The sequence below is a fragment of the Ovis canadensis genome, chromosome 18 (assembly GCF_042477335.2).
Source record: "Ovis canadensis isolate MfBH-ARS-UI-01 breed Bighorn chromosome 18, ARS-UI_OviCan_v2, whole genome shotgun sequence".
NCBI lineage: Eukaryota > Metazoa > Chordata > Mammalia > Artiodactyla > Bovidae > Ovis > Ovis canadensis.
Genome location: NC_091262.1, coordinates 38,161,682 through 38,183,750, shown reverse-complemented (window position 1 = coordinate 38,183,750; position 22,069 = coordinate 38,161,682). Strand labels below are relative to the sequence as shown.

Genomic DNA, 22,069 nt, shown 5'->3' with positions numbered 1-22,069 from the left:
AAAGAAAGTGGTGAGAATCTGACCCAAGCTGAGTTGATTGATGGTTTCTATTCATAAAGTGCAAGGAGCTGGAAGCAATTTTGAAGTTGTTCTTCTTTCAGAGAAAAGAAAATGTAAGGGTGCTTAAGGCAGTGGTGGGGAGAAGGTGAGGCCTACACTTAAAGATTTACAAAGGACACGTGTTAAAAGATAAATGCAGTGCAAAATAGAAAAAGAGAGAGAGAGAGAAAAGAGTGAGGAGGGTCGGCAGAGGGAAAAGGGAAGGGAAAGGAAAGAAATGACGATCTGATGCTCGCTGGGCCTGGGGCCAATCCAGAGGTCTGGAGCTCCAAGGAGCCAGCTCTTGTGGGCAGCGAGTAGATGCCAGGGATCCGCACTCCTCTAGCGCCCTCCTCCCCCACCAACACGCTGCGTATTGGACTTGCCCAGGCGGGTCCTGCCGGGATTTGCCCAGCCAGGTGCCCCCGGGCCTTTTCCGGGCCACCAAAAGCGCCTTTTTGAGCCAGGACTCGTGGCGGGAACTCATCAACAGCAAGACACCCAAGACGGCGAAGATGAGAGCCCAGGGGCCCCGAAGTCGAGGCCTGGGGCCCTGGGTGTACCCTGCCCGGGAGCTCCAGGTGGCCGCTGTCCTCTGTCCCCGCTGCCCGGTGCGGTCGGGGAGCGTTCGCTGTCCAGGTTGCCGCGTGGTGACAACCTCCAGAGCCATCAGAAACGAAAGTGTGTTTCGTGGGGCGCGAGATCGCCCCTGCGAGGTGTGCGGAGCGGAGCTCTGCTGTTTAATCCGTCTGCCTCTACGTTTACACCACCCCCGCCCTGATTGTGCCATCCGCACTAGCAAATAAACCAGTGCTTGCTGATGTAATCATTACCACTTCCAGCCAATTGAGGAGCCAAGACTCTACCCAAGGGGAATTTCTGCCAGCGAATACCCTGTGGTTTTTCATTCAGCGCCAGCCATGTCTGTGCCTTTGGGAGGCGGGGACAGGGCACCTCCCACGTGCTTTGTTGTCATCTGGCCGGTGAGACTCAGAATCTGCGTTCCAGGCAGATTCTGGCATCCAGAATAAGTGGCATCCAGGAAAAAGAAGGTGGCCTGGCTGTGACTATGTAGTTGAAACACTTGATTTGCAGATGAATACATCCACCAAGTCCTATTTTATGTTCACAACTCTGAATGTCTCTGATTTCACAAACTGGGGTCACCATTCACATTGAGGCAATGCAGCACTTCCTATCATCAGGCTCAGAGAAGGGTCCAAGTCACCCTGGACTGTCCCATCCCCCTAGTTTGCCAGGACCAACAAGTTACCAAATCAGGATTTCCCTGGTGCTTCAGTGGTTAATAATCTGCCTTCCAATGCAGGGTTCTCAGGTTTGATCCCTGATAGGGGGAACTAAGATCCCACATACCTCAAGCTACTGAGCTGGCACACCCCAACTACTGAGTCCCGCCGTCCACATCTAGAGAGGGCATGAACTACAAGGAAAGAAACCCACAGGATGGAAGGAAGATCCCCTCTAAAGGAACAAAGACCCAAGGCAGACAACTAAACAAATACTGGCATTTAAATACAATCTATTTTTAAAAAGGTAGCATTCAGCCCTCAGGGTTCCCAGTTTCTTCTTCTCCTCTTCCTCTCACCTCCCAGAGGGCCTCTGATGTGTGCGGGCTCTTCCCACGGACTCCATATTGCTTTCCCCGAGCCCGAGTCTGTCCCCCATACTTCACTGGTGCTGGGCTCTTTGTCCCACGAGGGTGTGAGTACTTATGACAGCAAGGCAAGTACAAATAGTTTTTTTTTTTTTTTTTAACGAAAAGGTTCCATCAAAGTCTGTTACAGCACCTTCCAGATTTAGTCATGCAACAGAAGAGAGAAAGGAACCCTTATGAAAACCTCTTCCACTGAAAGGAATAATCTACTCACAGGGGAGCATGGTTCAAAAAGGAGTTAAATCCCTCTCTGCCTTTGCTTTCTGTCCCTCATCACTTTGCTCCACAGGCCTGCTTCCTGTCAGAATGTTGCAGACTGGAAACAAGGGTTTCTGTCCTGGGCTGCCGGGAGAAGTGTTCTGGAAGTTGCCCCCCTCAGAAGCCTGGTGGGGGCCCAGGGTGGGGCAGAGCTTTCGTATGTGTTGTTTGTCACAGCAGTGCCCCCCAGCCAGACCCTGTATTGGATTTTTTTTTTTTCTTCTCTTAAATTGTGGACCAGAATACCAACATGTCCACTGAAAGCTCTGAGTTCTGATCATCCAGAGTCAATAAATCCCTGTGTGGCCTGAGGAAAGTTTGGGGTTTTGTTTGTTTGGAAAAACATTTTAATTAATGAATTGATTTCTGGCTGTGCTGGGTCTTCACTGCTGCACACTGGCTTTTCTCTGGCTGCGGAGAGCAGGGGCTACTCTCTGGTCCTGGCGGGTGGGCTTCTCATTGCCATGGCTCCTCTTGTTGTGGAGTACAGGCTCTAGAGCGCAGGCTTCAGAAGTTGTGGTGCAGGAGCTTAGCTGCCCCGAAGCATATGGAATCTTCTCGGAGCAGGGATCGAATCCCTGTCCCTGCTTTGCCAAGCCGATTCTTAACCCCTGGACCACCAGGGAAGTCTGAGGAAGTTTTTTGGTTGTTTCATTTTATTTTTTGGCTGCCTTATGGCATGTGGGAACTTAGTTCCCTGACCAGGGAGCAAACTTGTGTCCCTGCAGTGGAAGCACAGAGTCCTAACCACTGGACCACTGGGGAATGCCCGTGTTTTGTTTTTAATTTTAAAATTTTTAAAAAAAATGTATACTTTGTCCCTTGGCCCCTGAGGCCTGAGGCAGGTCTTTTGGTAACAGTCCAACTAGGGGAGGGGGAAGTCTAAGCTGGTCCTGGGGAGGGGAGCTGCCAGAGAGAACCCAAGGCAGATTGGATGGAACTGCTGACTCGGGCTGGGGGAGGTCCTGTGTACCCCCAGCCTCATCACCATCACTGAGAACCAAGAGAGAGCAAGAGACATTTTAACCAGCCCCCCAAACCCTCCCCAGTCCCTGTGCTAAAGCCTGCAGTCATGCACGCTCTTGAGTCTATTAACTCTCAGTTTACATCCAGTCCTTTTTCCTTTTCTTTTTGCCTTTTGATCCTCTTCACCCTTTTCTCCCACCCCACCCTGCTGCCTCCTACTTCTGGCAGCTATCAATTCATTCCTTGTAACTCTGAGCTTGATTTTTTTCTTTTAAGATTTCACATATAATAGAGATTATATTGTATTTGCTTTTTCTGTCCTGTTTATTTCACTTGGCATAATGCCCTCAAGGCCCATCCATGTTGTCACAGATGTGTCTTCTTCAATGTCTTATTTTCAGTATACATATCTTTCACCTCCTTGGTTAAATCTATTCCTAAAAATTTTATTCTTTCTGATGCAATTGTAAATGACATTATTTCCTTAATTTCTCTTTTGCTGGTTTATTATTAATATAAAGAAATACAATAGGTTTTTTCATACTGGTTTTGTATCCTGTAGCTTGATTGAATTCATTTATTCTAAGAGTTTTTGATGGAGTCTTGAGGGTTTTCTACATATAATATCCTGTATCTGAGAATAGTAACAGTTTTACTTCTTTGTTTCCTATTTGGATACCTTTGATCTCTTTTCCTTGCCTAATTCCTCTGGCTAGGACTTGTAGTACTATGTGGGTAAAAATTGTGAGAGTGGCATCCTTGTCTTTTTCCTGCTCTTAGAGGAAAAGTTTTCAGATTTCCTGTGAATCATGCCATGCAGAGAACTTCCAGATAAGGAAGTCACCTCTAGATCAGCAAAGGGTACTTCTTCTTGCCCTTTAGTTTCAATCAAAAAACACTAAACAAGATTCAAATACCAAATGGCAACCCACTCCAGTGTTCTTGCCTGGAGAATCCCAGGGACGGAGGAGCCTGGTGAGCTGCCGTCTATGGGGTCGCACAGAGTCGGACATGACTGAAGCGACTTAGGACCAGCAGCAGCAGCAGCGGGCTTCTCTCAGACCTCTCTTGTGAAGGAGTTACGCTTTCAAAGGCCCAGTCACATGTGGGATCCTCCCCTTTTGAGGAAGGACACCAGGAGACACCAGAATGAATCTGCTTTGGAGGGTACAGTCATTGTAACCGCCATTACTCTTTCTCCCGGGCAGTTGAGAGTGGTATGGGTGACGTCATGTGTCACCCCATCACCTTTCTGGGGCGTCTTTTCATGGGCAGATTTCTCCCTGTCCTTAGCTGCAGTCAAGAGCCAGACAGGACAGTGCTAGAGAGAGATTTCTCATAGGAACCTTTATGTATTATCTGATTGTTGCCATAATGGTATGTTTATTTTCTATAATAGTTAGTGTTAGTTGCAGTCTTGCTAAACTCTTTGTGACCCTATGGACTATAGCCTGCCAGGCTCCTCTGTCTATGGGACTTCCCAGTCAAGAATACTGGAGTAGGTTGCCTTTCCCTCCTCCAGGGGATCTTCCTGACGCAGGCATTGAACCCAGGTCTCCTGCATTGCAGGCAGATTCTTTACCACCTAAGCCACCAGGGAAGCCAGGAAATGCAGGTCTCTGCTTTCGGCTACAGACCAGGGCATACAGGATGTGGGTGAGCTTTGTTTGGACCACTTCCTTTCCACGGGATCTTCCCTCCCTACAGTGATGACATTCCCCCTCTGAGGATCTCATGCTCCCTCTGAAGGTGTGATACTCTGCCAGGGTCTGCCCTCATTCACCTGCAGAATTCTGAAGAGCTCTGTACAGACCTGCCCCTGTCCTGGCCCCAACAGAAAACCCTCTGACTTCTCAACTCCAGTCCTGGGCCTGACTTTTCTCCATCATGGAGCAGAACAAGTACGTTGTGAGCAACCCTGACATCATAACTCCCCCAATCTCCAGACCAAAATGAAGGAACTGTTGCTAAGAACCAAAACAGTGCATGGGCATTTTTATATGTGCGTGTGTGTGTGTGTGTGTGTGTGTGTGTGTGTGTGTGGAGAAAGAAATACCCCTCTAGGTTAACCCAGATATTCTATTTCTTCTAGGAAGCCTCATATTCTAATAAGAACATGATCAAGAATCTAATATAATCTATTTTCAGATATATTCACAAGTTCTTGGCTCTCAGGACGCTGGTGATTGAGGTTTTTGGGAGAGAGGGTGGTTGAAGGGCTCCAGCATAACACTGGATATGTGCCATCTTGGGAATGCACCTATCTTCTCACAGTTATCTTCCTAACTGTCAGAGATAGCCCCACAGGAGGTGTAGTGTCCATGTTGGGGTGGGGAGATTGGGGGAAAAGTGAAATGTCAGGAGCAAAGGTACAGAGCTGGAGAATGGGAGTTTCCTATTGAGAGATGTCACAGGACATCTGGTGCTGGTTTGGAGGAAAGGCGGGGATAACAGCAGGAGCAGACTGTGGAGGAGAGGAGAGAGGGCCCTGGAGGCCTGCGGGGGGTTAAAGCAGCAGGCTGTGCTCCCGTGGCTCCAGGGTGAGGCAGAGGGGCCAATGCGCAGGGGCGGAAGGGCAGCCCTCAGAGTGGACATAGCTCTGTACACGGCACCCTGGCTTGGGAAGGGGACAGAAGCCTGAGCGTGGGGCCTCCCAGGAACGCAGAGGGAGAAGAGCTAGGGCGGAAGGTCCAGGAAAAGGGAGAAGAGCTAGGACGGAAGGTCCAGGAGAGGGGAAAAAAAAAGGGGGGGTCTCTGTGAGGTTGCAGGGCTGAGTCACCAGGCCCTCTGAGAAGGATACAGAAAGGCCAGTGGGGACAGAAAGAGAAGGTGGCCCCAGAGTGGCAGGAGGCTCACCAGTGAGGGGCCACAGGAGGCCCCCAGCAAGCAAGATCCCTTCCCGACAGCTCTGCCGCAGCCAGTCTGCACCTCCAGGGAGCCGAGCAGGCCCAGGTGCAACCCAGAGGCACCACCGGGGGAGGCTGTGGGGAGTCAGGCCAGGCTGGGCCCCTCCCCAGGGGAAGGGCGGGGAGGAGGTGGACGGAGGAGGGGCTGCGCTCCAGTCTTCCAGAAACCTGGTGCCTGGAAATCTCGAGTCAGAGCAGGAGACACACGCATGCAGGCATAAAGAGGGGAAGGAAGGAGTGAATCACCCAGCAAGAACAGACACCCCTGCCCTGTGCCACTCACAGCTTCTCCAGAGGAGACTGCAAGGACGGGGAGGAAAGTACACACATGCTTCTTTTTATATGAAGTTATGTATTTTCGTCATGGACTCATGAATATATGAGTCTTTTCTAGCTAGTGGATAATGTAGCTATTTCTTGTATTGTTCGATAATATCAACAAACTCTTCAAAGGGATCTCCAACTGTTTCCCTTTCTAGGAGAAGAGATAAACCAGGGACTCGGTGCTTTCTTCAGGAAAGGCACACGCAGAGGCTGTCTGTCCTGTGTTCTTCTGTCCTGTCTTCAGGCTCACGGTCCTTTCCTCTACCGGTCAGCTGCATAGTTAAACACGTGTAGTGTGGATTTTTCACTTCAGCTGTTTGACTTTTCAGCCCTACAATTGTGTTTTGATTCTTTTTGATAGTTTCTATTTTTATAGACCATTCCCTGCAGTAATCCTCACTTCTTAAGTATCTGCTCCAGCTTTGATAACTGTATGCAGCTGAGTAGCCATCACCCAGTCAAGACACAGAACACTCCCAGCACCCCACACAGTCTCTTCTGCCCCAGTAGTCCTCTCCCACCCACCCCACCAGGACAGGCACTCCATCCCAGGGTATATGTGACTCAAATGAGGAAAACAGAAGTAATAGTTATTCCACAAATGCGGAGACGCTTTGCACCATTATCAGTAGTCTAAACAAGGAAATGAAAGCATGTGACAGTCTCCAGGGAAGGTGAAAAGATAAGATTAAGTACCAATTTTGATTTTTTGAAACCATCTCTAAACAGGAGGCTGCATCCACAGTGATAAGAATTTCTACATGAAACTAGGATCCAACCTCATTCTTTTCTTAAAATTTAATTTAGGACTTCCCTGGGAGCACAATGGATAAGAATCTGCCTGCCAATGCAGGGGACACAGGTTTGATCCCTGGTGCAGGAAGATCTCACATGCTGTGGAACGACTAAGCCCATGCACCACAACTACTGAGCCAGAGCTCTAGAGCCTGCGAACGGCAACTAATGAGCCCAAGTGCTGGACCTACTGAGGCCGCGAGCCCAGCGCCCACGCTCCGTAACAAGAGAAGCCCCTGCAATGTGGAAACTGTGCCCTGCACCGAAGAGTGGACCCTGCTCACTGTACCTGGATCAAGCCCGCGCACAGCAGGGAAGACCCACCACAGCCAGAAATAAAATAAATGAATGGGTCACAGGAAAGTGTTTTTTAACAGTTAGGAAAAATAAAGAAAGACCCACAACATCAGATCAAAACTACTGAATTCTAGGAACCAAAGCTGGATGCACCTGTGCCCAAGTGTGTGTGTGTGTAGCTGGGTTACAGTAAAAATACACTTGTATATTTACAAGTACAAAATATGCTTGGTGGGTTGACCCAGATTCTACTCTTCTAGAAAGTCACCCACTAATGTCATCAGAAAACATATATGGTTTTATTTTCAAATACACTCAATGTAATAATTTTGAAAAAAATGAGAAATTTTTAGTTGTAGGAGGATTATTACTAAATACTTTAACGACCGCACAGTGGAATACATGCAGCCTTTGTTCAATCATTCAACCCCCACAGGAGCACCCACGCTGTGCTGCCTGCTTTAGGTTTCAGGAATATATTGGCAGCTACTGAAAACAAGACAGGTGATAAGTAGCATAACATCTCTTAGAGCAACCAGTCTACCACAGCTGGCTCCCTTCCCCTCCATGAACCTGATCTCCCTCCTTCACCACGTCCTCCTGGGGCAGAAGATCGGACCAGAACGGCCGTTTCCTGTTTCGACTGCAGCTCTGGTCAAGCAGAAGGGCCAGGGCCCCACAAGGCCCATCACGTGCTCATCAGCACGGACTCTCTTGTTTTTCTAGCTCTAGTTTCATTACTTTCTGTTCTAATCGGTATTATTTCCTTCCTCTGTTTACTTTACCTTTAGGATGGTCTTCATTTTCTAGTGTCTCATTGTATAGTAGTAGGTTATTGATTTGAGATCTTTCTTCTTCCTTAATGCAGTCATTTATAGGCATAGATTTCTTTCTAAGTTTTCAGCTGCTTTAGCTATATCCCGTAAGTTTTGGTATGTGGTATCTTCAGTTTCATTCATCTCAAAAGATTTTACAGTTTCTTTTTTGATGTCTTCTTGGACTAATTGGTTATTGGAGAGTGTGTTCTTTAGATTGTATCACGGCTGTGAAGTTCCCCAGCCCCTTCCTGTCTGTGATTTCTGATTCCATTCCATTGTGGCGGGAGGGCACGGGTTCTGTTATGGCTCTCCTTTGAGATATGTGGATATTTGTTTTATGAGCTAGGATATGGTTTATTCTGGAGAATGTTCCATGTACACTTGAGAAGAATGTCTTTTGTTGTTGACTGGAGTATTCTAGAGATGTCTGCTAGGTCTAATTGCTTTATAATGTTGTTTTAAGTCTTGTTGATCTGATTTTCTTGTTGCTCTTCTTTTGGTTCATTATGAATCCTTACAGATTAAGGAAATTACATTTCTAAGTGTGATTTGTGTTCTGAGTACTTTTTTCTAGTTTGTTTTTATCTTTGTCACGATTTCTTCCCTTTGGCTTTCTTCTTAATTTTTATATAGCCTTTAGGCAAGTTTTATAATTTGTTGTCATACTGAAGAAGTTCATTCTCTCTCCAAAGTGGTAAGAAATTTTTTCTCATATTTTTGCAGTACTTTTCTGGTTTCATATATTACGATTAATTCATTGAGCCACCTATTTTTAATCATCCAATAAGAAGAGCATAAGGAGGAAACATCATTATTTTTCGGAAGGCATCCTAGTTGCTGTATCATTATTGAAGAGTTAATTTTCTATCATTGATGGGAAGTGTCATCATCATAACACATTATTAAGGAAAGGTTTTACAGGTTGGGTTTTTTTAAGAGCATCTTTCATTATTAATAAATATGAATTAGATGAGAGAGACAGATCCTGCAAGGAAGACTGAGGTCATCTGAAGGAGGAAAGCCCAGGAAGTGAAGGCCAAGCCTAGGGACATGGGGTCCTGGGTTGTGACAGCTCTTCCAAGTCTTCAGCTGAGTTCCAGATCACAGAACCCCCTTCCTTTGAGTCACTGTTTGACTCTCTACAGGTCGGACCCATTTTGCCTCTTGTTTTCCTGCCAGGGCGCAATGGCATGAGCTTTGTTTGAAGGCTCTTCCCTCATCACTGTATTTTTTCTGTGCCTCGTTGTGTCTCTTAATGACTACGAGCTCATTGGGAACAGGAATTAGGACTTCCCTAAGTTCTAGAGGCCCAGATGGTGCTGTTCAGTAGAGTAATCACCAGGTCCTTATGGGAATGGAGCACTTCAAACAGCTTCTCTGAATCAAGATGTGTTGCAAGTGAAAAGTACATTCTGAATTTCAAAGACAGTATTTAAGAAAAAAAAGTCCATCAGTGTTTTATATTGATTGTTGTTGTTTAGTCACTAAGTCATGTCCAACTGTTTGCGACCCCATGGACTGTAGCCTGCCAGGATCCTCTATCCATGGGATTCTCCAGGCATGAATACTGGCTTGGGTAGCCACTGCCTTCTCCAGGGGATCAGGGGATCATTCCCTTCTCAGGGGATTTTCTAGACGCAGGGATGAAACCTGGGTCTCCTGCGTGGCAGACGGACTCTTTACCATCTGAGCCACCAGGGAAACTCCTGAGCTTCCCTGGACCCCATTTTCTCCCCTCTTCCTATGGAGCCCCATCGCCTCCAGGCTTTCGCATGCTGGTGCGGTCTTCTGAGGCTGCAGAGGCCCCTCCTCACCTGACTGTGTGGCCCCACACTGCCCCTTGCAGTGTCCGTCCCCACACCTCTTCAACACGTTTCCCCTTAGGCCAAGCTAGCTTTTCCACTGGGCACAGGAGGCTGCAGGTTAGGGCCCATGATCCCATCAGTGGCCCACGAAAAATTTTAAAATATATATGTGGAATCTAGCAAAATGGTACAGATGAACCTATTGCAGCTCAGGAGGGGAGACACAGATACAGAGGACACACGTCTGGACATGGGCCGGGGGCGGAGGCGGGGGAGGGAGGGATGGGATGAATTGGGAGATTGGAATTGACATATATACACCGCCAGGTGTAAAATAAATAGTGGGAACCTGCTGTATAGCATAGGGAATTCAGCTTCATTCTCCGCCATGACCTAGAGGATTGGGGAGGCCCAAGAGGAAGGGGCATGTGTATACATATAGCTGATTCATTTCATTGTACACCAGAAAACAATACAATATTGAAAAGCAATTATACCCCAATTTTTAAAAAAGTCTTGAAATCATACAAAACTATTTGGATAGAGTTCAGTCTCAGGTATATTCATCTTTATACCTATTGAGTCCTAAATATAATCTTTAATTATTTTTGTAAGCAAGAAGGGGCCTAGAAAGACCAAAGCTGCTGACGGCAGACAGAAGCCATAATGAGGCCATGTGTGTGCTCCTTCAAGGTTCCTATAAAATCCTGAGCCAGCTTGATTGGCCTCACACCTAGCCCTTGTTCCCCAGTAGCACCTGAATCTTTCCTATGTGGGGACTTGAAGGTCAATATTAATTCGCTGTCCTCTGACACTCCAGTGTTGGCTGAGGTTGGCAGGAAGAGTCAACAGGTGGAGGACAAGAGGGCCTCCTATTTAAAGCTTGACTGAAGGATGAAGCTCAGCTTGGGCCCACACCCTTGTGACCCTTGACGTGGATGAGATCCCCCTCACAGGACTCCCCATGCAGCCCAGGGCGGCCAGGGGGTGCCTTGCAGAGGCCCTGCAAGCACAGCTCTGAACACTCAGCAGGAGCCTGGGAGCTGCAGTGCACAAGCCTGGATCCTTCTCCTGCCCAGTGAGGGGAGTGAGGGCATCCTGACCTGCAGACAGCAGGAGCCTGTCCCCCCTCCACTGTCTTGTCAGGAGACCTGGGACAAGAGGTTGCCCCTTCTTTCTCCTTATCCAGCCAGCTGTCCCTGATGGGTCCCCTACGTCATCCCCCTGTCTGTACCCAGGTGCCCTGATAGGAAGGTCATGGCCATGGCCTGTACCCCCTGGAGCAATGTCAGGAGTGTGGACCAAGAATCAGGTGCCCTGGCCCATGAGGAGGCCCCGGATCCATGAGCCGGAGACTGTCCATCACTCCTGCTCCCTCCTCGAGCAGTTCACACACACACACACTCACACACACAACACACACACACACACTGTTACAAATGAGCATTATACATAGTGCAAACAAACAAAAATCAGGTATCAGGATCAAACATTAAGGAACTATCCTCAGGTTTTAAAAGACGTTGATCTTTTGTGTATTAACTATAGGTTTTGTTTTGTGAAGCCCAAGAATACTGAAGTGGGTAGCCTATCCCTTCTCCAGGGGAACCTCCCAACCCAGGAATTGAAGCGGACTCTCCTGCATTGCAGGGGAGTCTTTACCAGCTGAGCTGCCCAGGAAGCCCTGCATACGGCTGTGTGCAGACTTCATCCTTGTGCTTCAGGAGCGGGTGCGCATCTTCGCAACAAGACCTACCTCTCCACGGCCTCCTCCAAGTTCTACGACCTGTTCCTCATGGACCTGAGTGAGGGGGAGCTGGGGGGACCCTCGGGGTCGGGGGGCCCCCGCTCAGAGGACCACCAGGGTCACCCTGATCAACACCCCCACCATCACCACCACCACCACTACCATGGCCGGGACTTCCTGCTCCGGGCAGCCAGCTTTGACGTGTGTGAGAGCGTGGAGGAGGGCAGGGGCTCTGGGCCTGGTGGGCTCCAGTCATCCACCAGCGACGGGATCTTAGGAGGCAATGGGACAGGGTACCTGCCTGGGTGGGGTCGAGTGCTGTCTTCCTGGAGCCGAGCTTTTGTGAGCATCCAGGAAGAGACCACAGAAGACCCACTGACTTACAAATCCCGGCTGATGGTGGTGGTGAAAATGGACAGCTCCATCCAGCCAGGACCCTTCCGGGCTGTTCTCAAGTACCTGTACATAGGGGAGCTGGACGAGAATGAGTGAGACTTCATGCACATCGCCCACATCGCTGAGCTGCTTGAGGTCTTTGATCTGCGTGTGATGGTGGCCAACATCCTCAACAATGAGGCCTTCACGAACCAGGAGATCACCAAGGCCTTCCATGTCCGCCGGACCAACCCGGTTAAGGAGTGCTTGGCCAAAGGCACCTTCTCAGGTATGAAACAGGCTTAGGAGCTGGTGTCCCAAAGGCAGGGGAGTTCCCTCCAGGAGCCTTCTGCCAAGTCTGGGTTGGTCTGAGTAGCATTCTGAGTCATCTCAGCCACCGATGTCCTGGAGATACCGTGGCTCTGCTCCTGAAACCTAGAGCCCCCAGCCTGAGATTGTGGTCATGTGGTGCTCACAGACTGTGGCTTCAGGAGGAAGCAGTTATCTGGGAGCAGTTCGACCCGTGGGTTGGTTGTCCCATATTCTTTCACCCCATCCTCACGTGATGCATCTTCTCTCACCCAACAGATGTGACCTTCATCCTGGATGATGGCACCATCAGCGCCCACAAGCCCCTGTTGATTTCTAGCTGTGATTGGATGGCTGCCATGTTTGGGGGGCCATTTGTGGAGAGTTCCACCAGGCAGGTGAGGCCAGGATGGAAACGGCTGGGAGGGAGAGAGGTTTACTCCCTTTCCATCCGAGGTATCTGTCACTTCACGGTACTTCCTTCAGCCTTGACTCTGTCCAAACCACCAAGTGATGGGCCCAAGAGAAGTTTATGAGATGGCTCCTATAGCCAAGGACTTTGCAATATACCAAGATGGGGAATTTTGGTCACATCCTAGCTCTGTAGTTTAGAAAAAACTTTTTTCTTAAAGCAGTAAGAACAGATTTTTATTCAGAAACTATTGCAATAGGGGGAAAGAGACCTCAGTATAGAACTGGTTTTAATTCTTAATTGAGCATGATCAAATGGGGTTTATAATCAAGAGATAGAAAAATTACTAAGAGTAAACATCAGGAGTCAGCGCAAGTTCTAGCCAAATCAAGACTGGAGTTCAAGTCTGACCTCCTTTCTACCCTTCTCTGAACTGTGACACTGACTGTCCATCCCTCAGCCTTGTAGTTCACAGTGTCCTCCTTTGTGAATCTGCTTAAAGTTCCAAGGGTCCACACCAAGTTTCTCCAGCTGATCTGAGGTTTCCCTTGAGTATGGGGATGAGGTCTTTTATTTCTGCTGAGTACCCTTCTCAGCTCTGGTCCCTTAGTCAGTGCTCAGCAAACACTTGAATGAAAGGCTGAACAAAGAATGGTAGAGCATAGCATCCTCTAACCCAGAGAAGGGATTTCCTAAGATTTCTGGGTAAGGAAGATCCTTTGGAGGAGGGAAGGGCACCCCTTTCCAGTATTCTTACCTGGAGAATCCCATGGACAGAGAAGCCTGGCGGGCTACAGTCCATAGGGTCGCGCAGAATCGGACATGACTTAAGCGACTTAGCACACACTGGAAAGGGAGTCCTTCTGGGAGGTGAAGAGGAGAGTTTGAGATTTGAGTTGCCTCTGCTCCCTGAAGCATGAGAGGGTTGAGATGTGCAGAGTGTGAGATGGGAACTCTCTGAGCCACAGAAGCAGCTGTAAAGTTCCAGCCAATTCCCAGTGCAGCCTGGAGAGGCTGGCGGCTGATGAGAAAGCAGTTTCTGTGTTGGTCCCACTCTGGAGAGATCCCAGAGGCCCAGAGCTGTAGCTTCGAGCAGCCCAGAGAGACCAGCTGGTGTTCGCTCTGTTCATCCACATCCCACTTGGCACTGCTCCCCGAAGGATAGAGTCGGGCCGGATGCAGGTGACCGGAAGGACTCCATGCTTCCTCCAGACCAGAAGGATGCTAATGCGAGTCCAGGTCCTTTGAAAAGCTGTTGGAGCCCTGCTCACAGGTCCTCAGTAGATGGGTTCATGGCAGGCTGTTGGTGTGGGAGATTAGCCTTTGGGGAAGGAGGGATTCTGAGCTGGTCCAGGGATCGCAGAGGGGTGACAGCTTGTCTACGGGAGACCAAGTGTCCAGGCCAGAGCCTTCTGAGTTCTTCAGAACTGCTGCTCTTTCCCGAAAGCTGGACCTTGCTGCAGCCTGCTCCATTCCTTCCCACCCGCAGGTGGTATTTCCTTACACAAGCAAGAGCTGCATGCGGGCCGTGCTGGAGTACCTGTACACTGGCATGTTCACCTCCAGCCCCGACCTGGACGACGTGAAACTCACCATCCTGGCCAACCGCCTCTGCCTGCCACACTTGGTCACCCTCACAGGTAGCTAAGCCCAGGGGAGGGTCCTCCAGGGAGGAGGAGGAGTCAGGGGACCCCCTGGGAGCCGTGATTTCTCCTCTCACCTGTCCCCTCCCAGGGGACAGGCCGCCAGCACCAAGGGGATACGTTTACATAGCATGAGATATGTCGGTGTGTATTGGGGTTGCGGTGAGGACGTGGATGTCAAGAAATGTGTGAGAGGGATGCTTGGTGGGGTCACCTTATAGGTCTCTCTAGAGGTTATTGCGGTGCAGCAAGTGGGCACCAGTAGATGCCAGGGCTCGAGGTTCTCAGCTTGGCCACACTCAGGCAAGCTTAAGAAGTCAGAAAGAACAGAACACCATTCCTCATTCCTGCCCTAGCATCTCCCCTTCCTCTCCTTTTCCCCTTTCTCATTTCCTTCTCTTCCACCTTCACTTTCTCTTTCTTCTTCTAGAAACACAGTAAACATTGACTTAATTGTTGGTCACTCCTAATTCTTTGATTCCTAGAAGATCCTGTGAGATAGAGCTCAAGTTTCAGGATGGACCAACCCCAGAGGCTTGGGTGGAGCAGGGACTGGGGCAGGAGGGAGACCAAGGAGCAGCGCTTGGGGTCCCAGGGCAGGAGGAGAGATGGTGTAGTGCAGATGAGAAGTCTTCTGGAGCCCGTGGTGCCCGCCGACAGGTGGCGCTCCTGAGCTGGAGTCAGCAGGTGCGTTCCATTGATGTTGGTGTTGGTACCTGTGCTGGCATTGATGTCCAGGTTAATGTCCTTGGGTGGGCTGGCGGCAGAGAGCAAAGCCTCAGATACTGAGTTGAGGTTCAGGGAAGGACCTGGTGTTAGAGCTGCTGTGGCCCTCGGCAGATGATCAAGATTGGGACTTGGCTATGAGGGAAGCAGCGATCCTATGATGAGAAATAAGTTGAAAGGCGGCGCTTGGTCACTGGGAGAGGTGGAAGTGATTGACCAGAATCAAATGTTAAGAGCTGAGCCTGCATAGGCAGGCCAGGGGACACTGAGGGCTTTAGGGAAGGGAGTAAGACGCTTCTAAAGATTTCAACTGCAGAATTCCCCGGTGGTCTGGTGGTTAAGGCTGTGCTTCCACTGCAGGGGCCATGGGTTCGATCCCTGGTCAGGAAACGAAGATCACGGAGCGGTGCGACCAGTAAATAAATAAATAATAAATAAGATCACAGCTGCAACAATTTGAAAAAGTGGTGCAGCATTTCCAGAACACAGAAAACAGTCCAAACTCTTAGACTAAATAACTTTTGAAAGACTTGCTACAAAGAAATGGCCCAAATGAAGACAAAAAATGTATTCAGGTGTTTCTTTAAGTTTGTTTCATCATAGCAAGCAATCAGAAACAAGTCAAACAGGCACACTGGTTAAGCACAAGTGGATGGATTTTGCATGGTAACCGTTAAAAATGTTACTTCTCACTGCTGCATGGAAAGGCTTATAGAAAATAGCATTGAATGGCCTTTCCTGTGAAATGTTTCATAATCACTAAAAAACACATTTAAAAAATATGTTTCCATCTACCTTATCAAGGAACAGTGGAAAATGCCAAGTGTTGTATAATAGGTGACATGTTTTGTGATATAAGCTTACTATGAAGTTATTAATTTAAGCTTAATTTTAAAAATGTGAAATACTGCACAAAACATGTAATATGTGTTCACCCTAATAAATTATTACAAACGAAGTGGCCCTCGCTCGCCACACCAGAGCCCCCAGTCTGTCCCTCTCAACCATAGGCCCTCCCCACCCCAAAAGTAACCATTCTGCCTATTGCTCTAAGATTTTATGGTCTTTCTTCCTTACTCTTCTTCACAGTTTTATCATCCAAGTGTTCATCCTGAAACACTATAGCATGCTTTTATTTTTTGTATATCTTTTAAGGTTTTTGTAATCTGTAAGTACCTTGTCTGTTAAAAACAAAAACAACACTTTCCCTCGCGATATGTTGGAAAAACCCTCTGATCTAGGGAACCTAGATTTTTCTACTGATGGCCTTTCTGTAGTATACCAGATTTCCTTCCTATCAACTGGCCTTCAGGTCTAGAGGCAAGATTAGATCCAGTCTTCTTTTGGTGAGACTACATTTTGTAGGTTGTTTCTGCTATTCATCAAGAAGCATAGATCATCTGCTTTTCTCTCTTTTTGTGATGTTAGCAGCCATTGAGTTTTATTGCCTGGATCCATTCATTTATTAAGTGTTGTGAAATGGTAATATTCCAGTTCAGTCTTTTTTTTTTTTTAATCTGTGGGTATCCTTTCAAAAGAAGAGAAACTTTCCCTCACCTATGGTTTGTTTTCCCAGTAGAACAGTTGGTGTAGGAAAGGCAGGTGAATATGTGGTATTTTAATTTACCAGTTGTTTCTCCTTTCTCGTATATTTAGGTACTTATTTGGCTGCAGTGGAGTCTTAGTGGTGGCATGAAGGATCTTTAGTTGCAGCATGTGGGATCTAGCTCCCTTCCCAGGGGTTGAACCTGGGTCCCCTGCATTGGAAGTGTAGAGTTTTAGCCACTGGACCACCAGGGAAGTCCCAGTTTACCAGTTTTCAAGATACACATTTGTTTCCTATCATCCTTTGAGAGTGACCAGTTGAGTTTTTGTTATTAATATTACATGCGATTATGAATTTTTGACTTGAACATACTCTATTGGTTTTTAGTTCAGTTCAGTTACGCAGTCGTGTTCGACTCTTTGCGACCCCATGGACTGCAGCATGCCAGGCATCCCTGTCCATCACCAACTCCTGGAGCCTACTCAAACTTATGTCCACGTCAGTGATGCCATCCAGCCATCTCATCCTCTGTCGTCCCCTTCTCCTCCTGCCTTCAATCTTTCCCAGCATCAGGATCTTTTCAAATGAGTTGGTTCTTCACATCAAGTGGCCAAAGTATTGGAGTCTCAGGTTCACCATCCGTCCTTCCAATGAATATTCAAGACTAATTTCCTTTAAGATTGAATGGTTTGATCTCCTGCAGTTCAAGGGACTCTCAAGAGTCTTCTCCAACACCACAGTTCAAAAGCATCAATTCTTTAGCACTCAGCCTTCTTTATAGTCCAACTCTCACATCCATACATGACTACTGGAAAAACCATAGCTTTGACTAGATGGACCTTTGTTGGTAAAGTAATGTCTCTGCTTTTTAATATGCTGTCTAGGTTGGTCATAGTTTTTCTTCCAAGGAGCAAGCATCTTTTAATTTCACAGCATCAATCACCATCTGTAGTGATTTTGGAGCCCCCCCAAATAAAGTCTCTCAGTATTTCCATCGTTTCCACGTCTGTTTGCCATGAAGTGATGGGACCAGATGCCACAATCTTAGTTTTCTGAATGTTGAGTTTTAAGCCAACTTTTTCACTCTCCTCTTTCACTTTCATCAAGAGGTTCTTTAGTTCTTCTTCGCTTTCTGCCATAAGGGTGGCGCCATCTGCATATCTGAGGTTATTCATGTTTCTCCCGGCAATCTTGATTCCAGCTGTCGGTTTTCAATAATTGCAATTAGCTTTATGGAAACTCAGATACTCTACTGTTCCTTTAACCTGTAGAAGTCTCTTCAAGTTGGCTGTGGAGTCTCTAGAGGAGCTTTCTGATGCTCTGGAATGACAAGATGTGCCCGGTTCATCGTGTACATTCCTGCCCCATACCTGGAGTCAGCCATTTCTCTGAGAAGTCTTGGCTTCCTGTAGTTGGAAATGGGATTTCAAGGCCACAGTATTTGCATTAGCAATGCTTTTGCTGTTGGGATGGCTGTTGTTTCTAGGTCTTTTTCCATGGACTCAGCTGAGACATATTACTTTTAAAGATAAAATACTTTATCAGTTTATACTGATACACTTAAAATTCAGAACTAAAAGTGTTTACTTCTTCCCTAGAAAGGTCTTAACATGAAATGCAAGGTTAGTACACAATTTATTACAAAATTTAAGTTAATATGAACAACTTGATTTAATCCTTAGTTCTAATAAATAGTTCTCAGCAAGTGTGAGATTTAATATCCTCTCCCATCAGTATCAGTGGCTGATTCTCAGGGGTGGGGGCTTTCACTCCACCTGTTTAACTCCTTACTGCAACATATGTAGCTTAAAAAACTTCATAGGTTATTCCAGTCTCCTTCACTTCCCGCCTCCACTCCAGTGGGAAAGTCTTGCTCTAATCCTGGTTTCCTCACTAGTGGGAGCAGACTTAAATCTCCTGTGGCCTTTCCTGGTCTGTTGGGACTGGCCCCGGGGCTCTCTTTGCCGTGCTGTGGGCCCCTGCTGGGGTCGGGGAGGGGAGGAACGAGAGCCTGTCCACTCCTGTGGTTCTTCAGCCCATTCCTGGCTGTGTGTGTGTCACAGAGCAGTACACAGAGACTGGGCTGATGGAAGCAACTCAGATGATGGTGGACACCGATGGGACGTCCTTGTGTTCCTGGAGCTGGCTCAGGTAGGATGACAGGGACTGCATCTCTCCAACATTCTCAGCTCTGGGCTCTGCCTGTTGGCAGCAAATGGGAGGGTTCGGGAGGTGGTGGGTAGGAAGGAAACCCATTGACAGACTTGGTTCCCCCAGTGTGCAGACCCGTCTTATCCTCCAGCCAGAGGATGCACCTCAACATGCCGAGAGGAGAGGCTGGCTGTGGCAGGAAGGGACGGAGACTTCAGGCAACCGTTGGGCAGGGGAGGGAAGCCCAGAGCCCTGCATAGACGCGGTTGCTGCCTGCTGAGGTCATTTAAGGCACACTGGGGACTCTCCATCTAAGATGAACTTCCTGCCTGCATTTTCCCAAGTGATAGTGTTAGCTGCTCAGTCATGTCTGGCTCTCAGCGACCCCATGCACTTTAGCCTGCCGGGCTCCTCTGTCTCTGGGATTCTCCAGGCAAGAATACTGAAGTGGGTTGCCATTTCCTCCTCAAGGGGATCCTGCTGACCCAGGGATTGAACCCAGGTGTCCTGCATTGCGGGCAGATTCTTTACTGTCTGAGCCACCCAAAACAGGCAAGCAAAATCTCCCCTACCAGCCCTCAGGGTGTCAAAAATTCTAAAGATTAGTTTATGAAGTTAAAATATGCCAGATACGCCTGGGAGGTCAGCTCTCTAAGCCCGCTTGTCAGCACCTTAGTGTAGGCTGCTCTGGTCCAGCATGGAGGACGAGGGGTCAGATCTGAGGAGGGCAGACCTCCTAGGACTGTGGGTTTCTGGGGCTGCTGGGGGCAGGTCACGGGTGAGGTGGGACAAATCCATGTCATTCCGTCATGGTTTTGTGTGGCCTTGCCTCTCGAGGTGGGTTCTTTGTGACTCAGGGTCTTTGCCCACCTGCGCCAAAGCTCTGGCTCTGAAGGCAAAAGGAGACATCTGTGTGCAGACCTTGGCCCAGGGGTCCCAGCACAGACATGTTCCTGTCCGTTCCCAGTTCCACTGTGCGTTCCAGTTGGCTGACCGGTGTCTTCACCACTTCTGCACCAACTACAGCAATGTGTGTCGCAAGTTCCCCCGAGACATGAAGGCCATGTCCCCAGGTGAGCATCCCCAGCGGCATTTGTCGCCTCCCTCTCCTTGGGTCCAAGCCTCTGACCTGACCCCAGGCGCCCAGAGGCTGCCAAAGACCCCTGTGGGTAGGGAGTAGCCTGCAAACATGCACCCGGCCCAGCGGAGGGGGTCCTGGAAAAAGCGCGGATGTGGAGGGTGGCCCCCCCGCCCCGGCCCGCCGGAGACCTTGGGCAATTCATTCTGCCCCTCTGAGCTTCTGCTTTTCACAGGTACAGACTAGAAGTGGTATTTTTTTAGATGTTTGTGGACCAAACTCCACAATAAGAAATACATTTTTGTTTGGTTGTTAATTTTTACAATGTTGGTTGGTTTCTGCCAAACAACAATGCAAATCAGCCATAATTATACATATATCCCCTCCCCCTTGATCCTCCCTCCCATCCCCACATCCCACCCCTCTAGGTTATCAAGAATTACATTTTATCTTGTGACCTAGTACACAGATTGAAAAATTTATCAGTTGTTATTAATACTGTTCATGACTCATGATATTAAGTTCATAACCTAGGAATGGGCACAAGTCACAGCTTGGACAACACAGATCTGGGTATCCTCTGGGGTCCCTGCTGTTTGGTCTCCGCTTAATTGGTGTCTCAGGTCCTGGGGCCTGACAGGAGTCCAGGGGTCCAGGATTCATGGGATCCAGGGAGAGGTGTGGCTGCCCCCCCCACTTGGTCCTCACTGAGCACCGTCTGTGTTGCTGTGACCCTCCTCCCCACCAGTGCTCTACCAGTTCTCCCACTCCTGCTCTCTCCTCATCACCCTTCTAGCATTTTCTTTCTAAAGGACAGCTCCAACTGCCTCACTCCCCTGGTCCCAAACTTCCGTGGAGCCCCCACACCTTCTAGAATAAGTCCAAACCCCTCAGCCTAGCCTTCCCTCCCATCTGACCTCCTGCACACCCCCATCCCCTGCACGTTTCCTCTCAGAACCTCAGCTCTGCCAGCTGCATCTGCTGTCCCCCCAGCCAGGCCGAGCATCTTCTTGCCCACAGTTCTCGCCATTTCTCCCTCATCCCTAGTCGCAGCCTGCTTTATTCTCTGAGCCTTGATAGGATCTTCCCTCTGCCTGGAAGAAAAATGCAAGTGGAAATGCCTTTCCCCAGTGGGGACCGTCGGCTCCACTCCCTGGGCAGCTGACTCTCTCTGGGGGCTCAGTGAAGGCAGGGCTTCCGCTTCTGGTCCCCAGGGGTTGGCATGTGGGCCCAGGAGGACCAGAGGCATGTTCCATGGCAGCAGGGCAGGGGTGGGAGTCCCTCTGCCCCTCCTCCTGCATCTTCCTCACACAGCCCTACTGCCGTTCTGCCCCAGAAAACCAGCAGTGTTTCGAGAAACACTGGTGGCCGCCCGTCTGGTACCTGAAGGAGGAAGACCACTACCAGTGGGCCCGGAAGGAGCGTGAGAAGGAGGACTATCTGCACCTGAAGCGGCAGCCCAAGCGGCGCTGGCTGTTCTGGAATAGTCCGTCCTCGGCGTCCCCTTCGGCTGCCTCCTCGGCGTCCCCATCCTCCTCCTCGGCTGTGGTCTGAGATGCTGCCACCCTCTTCTGACCCTGCTGCTGTTGTCCCCACTTGTCTTTGCCCCTCTGCTCCTCCGCATCGCCCCCTCCACCTCCCAGGGACAGAGGACCCGCATAACCAGGACCCTTTGGGTGGAGCTGCCCTCAGCAGCCAACATAGCTCAGCACAGAGAGGAGGGAGCCTGGCCTCGTGGACCAGAGCAGTGGCCCTGTGCAGAGGTCCTGATTCCACGGGCGGCCGGGAGACAGCTCCTGAGAGGCGGGCATCGGGGAGAGAGCTGAGGACTGTGGCATCTTGTCTGTGGGTCGGAGAACCCTAGCATCAAAGGGGAAACTCTCCTGCTGGGAAGCTGTGTGTCCTGGTCTGTGCAGGCAGCCCCCTCCCTGGGAGCAGCAGTGGGCAGGCAGGGTCCTACCTCTGTTGGCCCCACGTCTCCATCTATGGACTTGAAGGGTTACAGAGGCTTTGTGGGCCTTTCCCTGTGGAGCCTGCTCAAATCCTCACTGGAAAAGTCAGGGTAGAAATTGAGCCTTCAGAGCCCAACTCCAGGCCTCCACCCCTGTGCTGCAGCTGCCAGAAGCCGCAAGTGGAAGGCTTGCCCTCTGCCGACATTGCCTCCGGGGCTGTGGGCAACCAGGCCTGAGAAGGTGGCAG

The 22,069-nt window shown here is 49.2% G+C and overlaps 1 pseudogene; it reads left to right on the top strand.

Moving 5' to 3' along the window:
• The first annotated feature begins 360 nt into the window (after window positions 1–360).
• LOC138423758 (rho-related BTB domain-containing protein 2-like) lies at window positions 361–21,763 on the top strand (annotated as a pseudogene).
• Window positions 21,764–22,069: the final 306 nt, after the last annotated feature.